We start from the raw sequence: 14,526 nt of genomic DNA on the forward strand, positions 1-14,526 counted from the left end.
TTGATATCAAATGTTTGTTGGTTACCTCTCAGTAAATTGGAAGATGCAATACAATTTCTTTTGCAGCAGCATTAATGACACCAAGGCCACCCCACAGGGTTGCCTTGCCTTTGTCCCTTTCCTGAAAGGACTTTAAAAGTGTGGAGCCCCAACTGAGGTATGATGAAAACCTGTTAATTCAAAGTTCTAGAAATCTTCTATTCCCTTCTGTCCATGGCCTTTACCCCGTAGCACAGCAAAAACTAAACAAAAAGTTAAAAAGGTACCTATAATTAAAGGAGATCCAATGATCAGGAAAGGATTTTCTTTTTCTTGGTAGGAAAGCAGAGCAAACCAAGAAACCTGAGGGGCCATAATATTTGTCTTTGGGACAAGACCATTGGAAAGTTTCAGTAATTTTCTGTTTCTCAGCAAGTTGTTTCACTTTTCACTTTCTGTTCATCTGCAGGTTTAATCCCTATTTCAAACTCAATAGATTTTAAAGGGAAGAATCTATATCAAATGGATTTGGAGTTATGAATTATTTCACATTCTAGAAAGGTTTTGATTGGCTGATGATAGAATCAGTTCAGTTTTATAACCACATGTCAGTGTTTGCTTGCCTTGTTTGAACTTAATTCTGAATTCCATGAAGGCAGCAACTGTCCTCTCCTATGTTAAAATGCCAAGAATCTTGTGAATGCTTAATATATATTAATTGATGATGATAAAAGAGAAAAATGACATTCATTCAGTCCTAGAGCGCTAGTTATAGACCTCTGAGTTATACGTAGCTTCACAGATTTAGTAAGGTCACTATACAAGTATAAGAAGAAACCATAGGAGGGTATAGTGGAAAAAACAAAGACTTGAGGAGCAGATGTTAGTGGTCTGGGATTCTGGTACTGCCACTTAATAGCTGTGTAACCTTGAGCCTGATTCTTCATCTGTAAAATAGGGATGATAATAATACTTTCCCATACAGTTGTTTGCAGGATTAAATTAATTAACTATATGTAGTTTCAAACTGCTTACAGTTTCCAAAATATGACATGCTGTTTACCTCTTCCATCTCTGTACCTGGAATCCTGAACCTGGAATAACCATTGTTTTCCTTTTGTATCCACTTTGCCTCTCCTGTTGTTTGACAAGTGCCTGGGCTTCCAGAAAGACACAATTCAAGCACTAATTTATTTGTGAAGCCTGTCTTATCCCAATAAATGGTAGATAAATATGGTTACTTAATGTTGAATGAATGAGTGTCTGGAACACGGTAAGTGCTAAATATACGTTTGCTTTTTCATCACTGTCCCCTTTCCTGTTTAACTCCAACAATTCTTTCTTTAAGTGACTTGCTTAATATTGTTAATTCTCCTTTTCTTCTTAAATCCTTTCAAAGTCAATTGGATAGACATATTTAACCCTCCTACTGGGAAAGAGGAGGTGGATAATTGCTAACAATAATACAATCTACCGGGAAAAAGCAACAGGTAGCTTATTTCAAATATGAAAAAAAAATTAAGAGAACATGCTACCCATAAGTTCTTTGTGAAAAAGTACTTGGCAATATGAAATCAAATTAAATAAGAAATGAGTCAAAATAATTAAGAATGGACATTTTGCAGTGAGTCTATCTATTCAAATGGACGAGTAATACCAAACAACAAGGTTGACTATGAATAAGTGACAGAATGAAACTACTATAAACCCTAACATAGTAAAACTTCATTCATTCATTCATTACATAACATTAGTACCTATTCTGTGCCTCTCTGAAAATATGTATGAGCAGAGAATGGAATGAACCAAGGGAAAGAGCCATTCAAATATCATGTTGCATTATTATTGTATGTGACATATGAAAACATTATTTGTTGTGTATCTGAAATTCAATTGTAAGTGGGTCTACTGTATTTTTTTTCTGCTAAATCTGACAATACTAAAATGAACACAGTCAGCTGCTTAGGAAATACTTTGTGCCTTTTCTTCCCATCCCACTGAGATTTTTATTTTAATTCAAGATAGACTAAAACAATATATACATTTGACCCCTGAACAATGGATGGGGGATAGGGGCCCCAGCCTCCCAGGCAGTTGAAAATCTCTGTATAAGTCCATAATTTGATTTGAGCTATTCCTATATATTCTATATATACATGTGTATGCACATACTTGTGCATATATTATATATGCATACATATATACTATTCAAACTGAGTGCAAGTTGTTCCAAGATTTGTGCCTGAGAAGCCACAAGCCCAAAGAATACACCAGGTGGCTGAGTGTTGAGACATAGGTTTGTTGAAACTTACATACCAGGGAGTGTCTCCAGTGGTGGCAGCCAGCCAGAGGGGTAGCGCTCCGCACCCAGGCAGGGAAGAAGCGAGGTTATAGAGGTACAGCAAAACAAAGAGCAGCCCATGGGAGAAATCATCTGGCAGGCCCTGCAGGCCTGCTTTCATGTGCACGGTGTTCTGAGAAGTCGGGAGACCTTGACTGCTGGCCAGTGTACAGAACTGGCTGTCTGATAAGCAACATTCCTATGGAGCGGGAAGACCTTGAGGGCCTGCTAGCTTATCTGCCTGTGGGCAGGTCCCACCGCCCCAACCTCCTACCCTGGGCAGTCATAGCTCTGGGATTCTTGTGGGTTAAAGATGTACATTGTAACCAGACACTGCAACAACAATCTAGGCAAAGGAAAAACAGTATCAGGCCCAGGAGGAAAGCAACAATTCCCCAAAATGGGGTGGGTGGGGAAGACTAGGAGTGGGCAAGGGAAACTAACCCATTAGAAAAGGGGTCATACATAGGAAGCCCTGCTCTATTGTGGGTCCAGGGTTCTGAATAGTTACATGGGGAGGGATTTTAAAACCAAAGGTTGGGGATATTACTAGTCCCTATTCTATACCAATACACCCTCCATGGGGTTAAGATCCCCAACCACCGAGGCCTGGCTTGCTAGTGCCATGGCAAAGAGACCACGTATGTCTCCATGGGTAGGTCTTGTGGCACTGGCAAAAGGAGATTGTTTTTGGTGCCTCACTGGGGCATGAGACTGTGTGGCCCAGTCACTTAAATTTGGAGGGCTCAGCTGTCAGGAGAGCATACAAGCTGGGCCTTTCTCTTTGAGAGGAGTAATTGATGGTCCTGAGGGCCTGGTGCAGCCAGGTGATGCTGTCTGCCTCATGATTTCCAAGTGGAGTATTTAACCTTGCATGAGCTGGGACATGTTACACTGTGACAGTTTTCAGCTGTACGGCTGCCCATATATCTTGCCATAAGTCCTTGTCTCACAGTGGTCACTTTGTAACAATCCACTCATTTGCAGTCCAGATGGGGAGCCACGGAGTGAGGCCCTTGAAAATTGCCCAGCTGTTGATACACAGGGTGAGATCACTTGCTTCTGAGACAATCACCATCCATGCTGTTCATAGTTCTGCCCATTGGCTGCTTTGCACCATAGAGTTCTAGATGGAGGGAAGGACATTAGAAGACATTTAATTCAACTTTATATTTTCAGAGATATAAAAATTGAGGCCATGACTTTGAATAAAATAGTTGTGTGTTCGTAATTACGAAAGCCTCTGATTCTTATTTATTCCTCTTCACACTCTCCTGATCCTCAGTGACATCTTGATGATAGTCCATCAGGTAGCTCATGGGTTATAACATCTGTGCCTACTCTGATAAGTTAATGCTTTGTCTCAAAATGTTTCCCCCAACCCCATATTACATGAAAGAAATAACAAATTAAGCCATCTATACATTACCACAAAGTTTATTACCTACATTCGTTAAGACTTTAGCCACATGATAAAAGACAGACCCAGAAGGGACTGAATCCCAGAATCTCCCTGGAGAGTTATATCTGGCTAGTGGGCCCTGAGCAGCCCATGGGCCATGAGGACAGAGGAGTAGAAGGGAACAGACTGTAAGGATGTAATACATTTTCTTTTTTAAAAATTAAAATTTATTGGGGTGGCAATGGTTCATAAAATTACATAGGTTTCAAGTGTACAATTCTGTAATACATCATCTATATATCACATTGTGTGTTCACCACCCAGGGTCAGTTCTTCCATCACCATTTATTTGACCCCCTTTACCCTTATTTTTGCCCTTCATAATTTTCCAATCGGTTCTAGGTTGTCTTACCCATTTGGAAATTATTTAATAATTTAACTACAACACACCAAACACAAATGATATAAAATATAAATGTACAGCTGAATAATTTATCACAAAATGAGCACCATGTAACCACAAGTCTGGTCAAGAATTGAAATTACCAGGAGCCAGAAGCTCTTCTCAAGTTGTTTTCTTTCTAAAGGTAAGCACTGTGACATCTATCAATGTAGATCAGTGTTCTCCTGGTTTGGACTGTTGTTAATAGGAATAATCTGATAGATTCATTAATAGAATAGAATAGAGTACTCCATGGTGTCTGGTTTATCTTGCTCACATTTTGTTTGTGAGTTTCATTCATGTTCTGGAGTGAACCAATAGTTCATTTACTGTTTCTTTTCCGTATGGTGTTCCAGCCTCGTAGTATTTCACACGTAATCTGCTCTGATGTTGATGGACATCTGGGTTTTTGTAGGGCTTGGCTATCACAAATGACGCTGCCTTGGATATTTCCAGCTCTGTTTCTTGGTTCACATGGCCCCTGGTCTCTGTTGAGTAGTTTGCTAATAGTGTGCTTCTCTTTAATTTTCATTAATGAAGCCTAACTTTTTTTCCAAAATAACTGCACCAATTCATGTTCCTTTTCCAGCATTTCTCCAAATCTTTCTCAAATTTTGAAATTATCTGTCTTTTAAAATTGAGTCATTTGGTTAGTGTTTTTGAAGGCAAATAATTACTTAGCAACTTAAAAAGAACTTTCATTTGGTTTTACTGTGGTTCATTTTCATGATCAAATTCAGTAAACTGTCAGGTACAATGAACACACGATATACTTGTGGTAGCTGTTTTTCTTTGATAGCTGATTACTTTTTAAATTTAAAAGCCTTAATAGATATTATCATTTTTTAATTGTAATCTTCCTGTATTTTGTCATTTAGAACATTCTTGAAAAGAGGATGCAAGCTATTCAAATTATTTCTACAATATAGAACATAGTTCAGTGGGTTTAGAAAAGTGATAAGTCATGTCCCCTGGATCCCAAAAACCTCTAAAGTTTTTTAAACCAGTATTTTTACCAATTCTTTCTTCCTGCCAGAATACTCAAGTAATAAATTTAACAAATTAGTATTTTCTGTCAGTCCCTTCAGCATTCTTAGATAAAGACTCTTTTCATACTAATGCAAGCAAACTGGAATAACTATGATTTAAGACTGCTTTCCTTATGAGACAAATCAGTATATATTAATAGAAATAGTCAAGAATGTCATACAACTGGCAGCATGAGGTGAGCCTCTTGAAATCTATCCTGGAATTTACAACAAATTGAACAGCTATAATTCCACAAAGACTCCCTATGCAGAAGACAGGCAAGACTAAGAGACACACAATTGAAATCATCTAAAGGTGGACAATTGGGTGAGCAGTGGAGGAGGGAAAAGGAAAGTGTGCAGACATGGGCCAGAGGATGGATGCAGACTGGAGATCGGAGCTCCGAGCTCCCCGAATACCACAAGTACAGCAGTCACGGGAGAGGGAAGCATTCAGACAGCTAGTGATCTCCATATGGCCCACAGTCCCGCCTGAGGGATCAGCATATAACACGGCTGAACCCAACACTCACGGCAGAGACCGTGGAGCAAAGACTGAGGGAAGAAGTGTGAAAGCAGCTGTTTAAGCCCTCACTGCCAAGCAGAGAACAGAAGACATAGACTAGGAGCCCAGTCGATCCCTCTGTGCCCTCTCAGAGCTCACCTCACCCCCACCTGCCCAGTGCTAGAAGCAGAACCATAGCAGTGTCAGATCAAAAGAACAGAGTATTTGCAGTTCTGAGAAATGTGGCACACAGCCACAGACTCGTGGCCCAACTATTTTCGGTGAAAGGGAGGGAGTCTTGGGTGCAGGACTGGCTGTGCGGTGGTCGCTGGCATTGCTCAGAGCCACTTCTCACAGCACACCCTGCCCCTGTCCCCACCTATCTGGGTGGATCCCTGAAGGGGTAAACAGAGCCAGTGAAACACACAGGCCCTGAAACTGGTGCAGGAAGAGCTTTGGAACTTCAGGAGCTCTCCACATCACCCCATGGAGGTGGTGCCCTGAGACCCAGGCAACCTGCTCACAGAGGACAAGCCCACCTTCCAGAGAACCACCACATCATGTGAGAAACTGGGACACTGCAGAGAAAATATAACACTACAGTGTGACAGAAGATAAAAGGCTGCAGTTGGAGAGAAAATAAAACATTCTACAAATATCTAATGGAAAGCAAAAGAAACACATCTTCCTATCAACTAGTTGCAGAACCCACTCTTGTAGATGCCTAAGAAGAGAAATAATAATTCATTGATTGCCATCAATAATCAAGATAACAAGGCAGCTCAGTAAGAAAATGAAAAGTCTCCAGAAAATGAACTTAAAGACACTGGAATATGTGACTTAAATGACAGAGAATTCAAGAATACAGTTCTGAAGAAAACCAACGAGTGGCAAGAAAACACAGACGAGCAGTTTAATGAACTAAGAAACACAATCAAAGAACAAAATAAACATTTTACCAAGGAAATTAAAATTTTCAAAAAGAACCAAATAGAATTTCTGGAGATTAAGAACTCAATAGAAGAAATGAAGAATGAAATAGCCAGCTTAGGTAATAGAGCAAATCAGATGAAGGAAAGAATCAGTGAAATCGAAGATAGAACTCTGAAAATGACACAGATGGAAAGAGACAGTCTTGAGACTTAAAAGAAATGAAAGAACTCTACAAAAACTTTCTGACTCCATCAGAAAGAGCAATATAAGAATAATGGGCATAACACAAGGAGAAGAAAGGGAGAAGGGAACAGAGAGTATATTCAAATAAATAGTCGATAAGAACTTCCCAAACTTGTGGAAAGAACTGGATCCTTGAATCCAGGGAGCAAATAGAACACCTAATTACCTCAATCCCAATAGGCTTTCTGCAAGGCACATTTCATTGAAGCTGTCAAAAATTAATGACAAAGATGGGGCCGGCCCGGTGGCTCAAGCGTTTGGAGTTCCGTGCTCCTAACGCCAAAGGCTGCTGGTTTGATTCTCAAATGGGCCAGTGGTCTCTCAACAACAAGGTTGTCGGTTCAATTCCTCGACTCCATAAAGGGATGATGGGTTGTGCCCCATGCAACTAAGATTGAACACGGCACCTTGAGCTGAGCTGCTGCTGAGCACCCATATAGCTCTGTTGATTGTAACACCTCTCAACCACAAGGTTGCCGGTTTGACTCCCACAAGGGATGGTGGGCTGTGCCCCCTGCAACTAACAATGGCAACTGGACCTGGAGCTGAGCTGCACCCTTCAAAACTAAGATTGAAAGGACAACAACTTGACTTGGAAAAAGTCCTGGAAGTACACACTGTTCCCCAATAAAGTCCTGTTTCCCTTCCCCAATAAAGTCTATAAGAAAAAAATTAATGACAAAGAAAGAATCCTCAAGGAAGCCAGGGAAAAGAAGATGGTAAACTACAAAGGAAAGCCCATGATATTATCATCAGATTGTTCAGCAGAAACTCTAGAAGCCAGGAGGGAGTGGAATTAAATATTCAAACTATTGAAAGAGAGAAATTATGAGTCAAGAATAATACATCCAGCAAAGATATCCTTTAGATATAAAGGAGGAATAAAGAACTGTCCAGACATACAGACGCTAAGGGAATTTTCTAACACACGACCTGCACTACAACCAGGCCATTTCACCTGAAACACAAAAGCAAAAGAATACAAAACCAAAAAAAAAAAAAAAGAAAGAATACAAAACCATGAGCAGTATTATGAACAGACAGACAGAAGCACAAAATGGCAGCCCCTACCCCCAACTAGGGTACTGTACACTTAAACATAACATACAGAGTAAAGAAGAAGGAAACAAAACACTTAAAAAGAGAGGAAAAAAGACCACTTGCTACTGCAGTGCACAAAACAACTCACAGCATAAACAGGGATAATTAGTGACAACAAAAAACACAAAAAGAGAGAAAGTAAAGTTATGAACAGGCAGAACGAAATGGAGAAAGTAAGCATGCTCAAGAAAATGGAATACTCTAAATATGAAACTTTCTTTTACATAAACTTAATGGTAACCACACCCACAACAAAATCCAGAATTGAAATATGTAACATAAAAAAAGAAGACACAGAGGAAAAATCATAGAATACTACCACACTGAAATAATAGCAATAAAAGGACAAAGAAATAATGGAAACAAAGTCCTACCAGAAAATCAAAGATAAAATGATAGGAAATCCTCACATATCAATAATCACCTTAAATATAAATGGACTGAACTCACCAATAAAAAGGCACAGAGTAACAGATTGGATCAAAACACTAAACCCAACTGACTGGGTGGTGAATACACAATGGGATTTATAGATGATGTAATACAGAATTGTACAGCTGAAATCTATGTAATTTTACTAACAATTGTCACTCCAATAAACTTTTTTTTTTAATTAAGTGGGGTGACAATTGTTAGTAAAATTACATAGATTTCAGCTGTACAATTCTGTATTACATCATCTATAAATCCCATTGTGTATTCACCACCCAGAGACAGTTCTCCTTCCATCACCATATATTTGATCCCCCTTACCCTCATCTCCCACCCCCCACCCCCCTTACCCTCTGGTAACCACTAAACTATTGTCTGTGTCCATGAGTTTTTGTTTCTCATTTGTTTGTCTTGTTCTCTTGTTGTTTTTGGTTTATATACCACATATCAGTGAAATCATATGGTTCTCTGCTTTTTCTGTCTGACTTAGTTTGCTTAGCATCATACTCTCAAGATCCATCCCTGTTGTCACAAATGTTCCTATATCATCGTTTCTTTTTTTTTTCCTTCGTTTTTTTTGTTTTTGTTCCCACTTTTTCTTCTTTTCTTTTCTTTTAATTTATTAGGGTGACAATTGTTAGTAAAATTGCATAGATTTCAGGTGTACAATTCTGTATTACATCATCTATAAATCCCATTGTTTGTTCACCACCCAGAGTCAGTTCTCCTTCCATCACCATATATTTGATCACCCTTACCCTCATCTCCCACCCCCCACCTCCTTTACTCTCCGGTAACCACTAAACTATTGTCTGTGTCTATGAGTTTTTGTTTCTCATTTGTTTGTCTTGTTCTTTTTTTGTTTTTAGTTCATATACCACATATCAGTGAAATCATATGGTTCTCTGCTCTTTTTCTGTCTGACTTATTTCGCTTAGCATCATACTCTCAAGATCCATCCATGTGGTCACAAATGTTCCTATATCATCTTTTTCTTACCACTGAATAGTATTCCATTGTGTATATATACCACAACTTCTTTATCCATTCATCTATCGAAGGACATTTTGGTTGTTTCCATGTCTTGGCCACCATAAACAAAGCTGCAATGAACATTGGAGCACACGTGTCTTTATGTATAAATGTTTTCAGACTTTTTGGGTGGATATCCAGGAGAGGGATTGCTGGGTCATATGGTAATTCTATTCGTAATTTTTTCAGGAACCTCACATTGCCTTCCATAGCGGCTGCACCAGTCTGCATTCCCACCAACAGTGTATGAGGGTTCCTTTTTCTCCAGAGCCTCTCCAACACTTGTTACTATTTGTCTTGTTGATGACAGCCATTCTGACTGTGGTGAGGTGATATCTCATTGTGGTTTTTATTTGCATTTCTCTGATGACTAGTGATGTTCTATTCCATTGGTCTCTGTGTCTGTTTTTCTGCCAATACCATGCTGTTTTGATTATTGTAGCCCTGTAGTACAAGCTAAAGTCAGGGAGTGTGATACCTCCAGTGTTGTTCTTTTTTCTTAAGATTGCTTTGGCTATTCGGGGTCTTTTGTGGTTCCAAACAAATCTGATGACTTTTTGTTCTATTTCTTTAAAAAATGCCATTGGGATTTTGACGGGGATTGCATTAAATCTGTGTATTGCTTTGGGTAATATGGCCATTTTAACTATGTTGATTCTTCAAATCCATGAGCACGGAATGTCTTTCCATTTCTTTGTCTTCTTCAATTTCTTTTAAAAATGTCTTAAAGTTTTCATCATATAAGTCTTTCATGGATGTGCCATTTCTTATTTCCACATTTCTTGTTTTGGTAATAGCCTTATTTATTTTCTATAATGAAATCATGTTTCTAGTCACAGGTTTTAACACTGGGTGTTTCTTTCACAGCCTCCCCAAGTGGTTATAAAGGAAACAAGATGCTTTTCTCCACTAAACCTTGAATCTTCCCATTCTCCTTGGCTAACCCATTGAGTGGGTTCACCTGGGCACCCAGGTAGGACACTCTCAGTACTTTGACAAGTGCAGTGCTTATGAAGACTAATCCCAAGGGGCAATGCCGGTTTTCTGTGAAATGAGTGGTCAGGAAGAACTGACCACGTGTTTATAAGTTTGTGATTTGTGGTGACCATAATGATTTAGTAAATTAAACACTTGTGACTGGAGCAATGCAAGTCCTCACCTTTCCCAGATCTTGACAATGGACAAAGGCTGGAAGAGGAAGACATTAAGACTTCTGCGTTTCTGTGCTGGACTGGGATTCAGGAGGCCTAAGATGCAGTTGTCCCATTAATAGGTACATAATCATGGGCACAAATCCTTTTCATTTATGTCTTTGTGGGTAACATAGACAATTGATCCCTGGGAGCTACATTGGGTACACTATGATGGACATTGAAGGATAATAGGATGGTGGCTAGTTAATACAGATGCCCAATGACTCCTCCCCAAGTCGCTGACATTTGAGCAGAGACCTGAGGAAAGTGTGGAGGGAGCCCCATTGCTCAATTGACAGGGACAGGAAGTGAAGCATTCCTCCACACTCACCTATATGGTCTGAGCGATGACAACAAGAGGTGAGGTTTGCCCATGAGGAGCAAGTGGGAGAATGACAGAAAACAAGGTCAGAAAGGTAGTATGAGGGGAGTCTTGTGCCGCTTATGCCATATGGGAGTATGAAGGCCGCTTATGCCATAACAAGTCTTTGGCCTTTATTCTACATGTGGTAGAAAAAGACCTGAACTAAGTGAGCTAGGGAGTCACAGGATATTATTTATGATGCTATAGCAATAAGAAAAGTAGTTAGTGTTTATTGAACATTTCCTGTGTTCTAGGCACAGCACTTAGGCTTTCCATGGTTTATCACATTCAATTATTGAAAGGTTGCAGAAGTTTTGTAAAGCTTAATGGGATCATTGAGCCTCAGCTTCCTGCCCAAATGTTTGTCCCTCTCTGCTCCCAACCCCCACCTGTGTGTTTCAGGGGAACATAGGGAAGTGCTAAACTTTTATGGATTGTGTAGTAAATTCTATTTGTTTTTATTATTCACACCCAAGGCACAGGATCATTTGGGTTGGGAAAGTGAATAAATCATTCTTGCTGGACTCAAGGAGCCTCCAATGCATTTTCAACCACTTTTCAGTATTTTAGTCAATTCTTCCTACCTGCATACGTATTATGATAGTAAAATGCACAAAATAACGTTTCGTGCAAATTTACTGTTGGATTGGCTAGTTTATTTAAAACCTGTATATACTGACTGAGTTTTCTTCAAGCTTAGAAAAAAAACCCACAAAATGGCAATCTATTTTATGATACAAGTAATTACTTATTAATATAAGTAGTGTGTTGTTTAATTTTACTTGATGTATTATCTGATATCAGACAACTAAGTTCACAAACTTGTTGCAACGAAGTTGCTAACCTATTTTGATGTCAGAGGGATTATTCATTAAGAATTTGTACCAACTGGACAAACAGTTAACCAAGTTTACTATTTGGAACTGCTGAAAGGTTGCATGAAACAGTTAGATGACCTGAACTTTTTGCCAACAATTCATGGTTCTTGCATCATGACAATGTACCACCTCACAGGGCACTGTCTGTGAGGGAGATTTCAGCCAGTAAACAAATAACTGTATTGGAACACCCTCCCTGCTCACCTGATCTGGCCCCCAATGACTTCTTTCTTTACCCGAAGATAAAGGCAATATTGAAAGGAAGACATTTTGATGACATTCAGGACATCAAGGGTAATACGATAAAAGCTCTGATGGCCACTCTAGAAAAAGAGTTCCGAAATTGCTTTGAAGGGTGGACTAGGTGCTGGCATTGGTGCATAGCTTCCCAAAGGGAATACTTCGAAGGTGACCATAGTGATATTCAGTAATTAGATATGTAGCACTTTTTCTAGGATGAGTTCTTAAACTTAATTGTCAGACTTTGTATACTTTTAGTTAGAGAATGATTAATCAATTGCTGACATTTGAACCATTTTCATGAATGAATGTTTAATGAAATAGATGAAGGTCATTGATTGTAGGCAGTTTATTTATTTTTTAAATTTTATTCGGGAATATTAGGGATCAGTGTATTTCTCCAGGGCCCATCAGCTCCAAGTCATTGTCCGTCAATCTAGTTGTGGAGGGTACAGCTCAGCTCCAAGTCCAGTAGTCATTTTCAATCTTTGGTTGCAGGGGGCACAGCCCACCATCCCATGCGGGAATTGAACCGGCAACTCTGTTTTTCTGAGCTCAGGCTCTAAACAACTGAGCCATCTGGCAGCCCCATGTAGGCAGTTTATTAACTTAATCATTAAGCATAGTGTGGGTCCCTGTGACTTCAAGAAGCTTGATATTGTTTAGAAAAACGAATAAATAGCCACAAGGATGAAGACAAGTTCTATAGCAGAGTGGAGATGCCTATAAGGCTTGTATCTAAGTTTTACATAATTTCCCAGGTTATTTATCTTCCTATTAATTGGCATCAGCATAGTGTGCATCCAGCGTAGTGTGGGTCCAGCATAGATACCTAAAAATGAACATTTCTTCCATTACGTGGATTAATTGCTGGCTAAGGCAGGCCCAATGGCAGATGACTTAAGTCATGTGTTCTTTTTTAAGAAAGTCAACTAACAGGTAGGTGTATTAGGAATTTTTGTCCATGCTGGAATACAAAAGTCAAATGTTTATTTCACTGGGACTACAAGAGGCTCCTTTTTTTTACCTTCAAACCTCATCTCAATTTCAGTGGCAACCTGCCACAATTGCTACAGTGCATTCTCACAGTATAGTGTTTATATATCATATGAAATATAGCTTATATACATGGCACAGTCCTGGAGAACACAGAGTTGTAGTTAGATGGTCTGGATACAGTTCTTGTTCTGCCACTTAATAGAATCATGATCGTAAGCAATTCACTTGACTCCCTGTAAAATAAAGATAATAATACAACTTTTCTTATGGGTTTCCTGTGAGGATTAATACTTTGCAGAATCCCTAGAAACTACTCAGTGTTCAAAATATGTTAGTTACAATTCTGATATAATTAATTCTTTGGGTAATGGAACATGCACTTTCAGTCTCTTAATTTTTCCTGAAAATAAGCCTCATTATTACAAGTTTCAGCTGTTGAACAGGATGAGAGAGACACTAACATCTCTGTGTCTTGCATAAGCTACTTAATCTTAGTGAGATCATTGGGGTTCAGACTCGGGTATTCCTCCATGTAAAACTCACACTCCTCATCTCTCAACAATACTGTTTTCCTTAAATATAGTATCTTGGTCAGGGGGACAGGTGCACCGCCCCCATCTCCACCAACTTCTGAGAAATAATAAATATTTTCAATTGTCGAAAACTTAATGGAAATGGATACAAATACCTCATAGCTTCATAAATTTCATAACATAAGTCAATTCTGTTTTTTTCTAAAAAGTGTATTTTTAGTTACATATGTGATTATAAGTCAAGGAAATCCAAACATCTTGGATCAGGGTAGACTGGGTTTATTAGTCTCCTGCAGCTTGGAGAGTCAAGACAGCATTGGCATTTTAGGCCCATAGACAGTAACAGCCCACCCCTAAGCACCCATGTATTTGTAGGTTCCCCTGCCTCACTAATCCTGTGCTCACATTAACCACTTCATGATCCCTAGGTCAGGAAAGCAGGCAGAGTGATAATTATGACTTCTAATTTTCTCTGATTCTGTTCTTGTTTCTTTAGCACGGGGCCTTCTGGGGACTAATCACTGGACTTCAGGCCACCTGATGGCAGAGTTTGTCTATGGAACAGGGAAATGTTATTTCTCAATCAATGTCTGAAGATTATCTGTGGGGATCTCTATCTTTACTTTGCCATCATTCTTCTTTTGGTGTCCATATGGTCATCCTTGGAATTTCCCTCATAATCAAACTGATTTCTGATATACCTGTGAGTAATGAATATTGAACTTATGAAAATATTTAATTTTAATTATTTAATTCAACTTTTATTTGCTTACATTTAGGTACTTGTTTTTTGGTACTATAAGTGAATTTTAGCATTTATTTTTTAACATAATATGGTACAAGAAATTTTATGTAACAAATAATTCCAAAACACAAGAACA

Source organism: Rhinolophus ferrumequinum, chromosome X (assembly GCF_004115265.2).
Source record: "Rhinolophus ferrumequinum isolate MPI-CBG mRhiFer1 chromosome X, mRhiFer1_v1.p, whole genome shotgun sequence".
NCBI lineage: Eukaryota > Metazoa > Chordata > Mammalia > Chiroptera > Rhinolophidae > Rhinolophus > Rhinolophus ferrumequinum.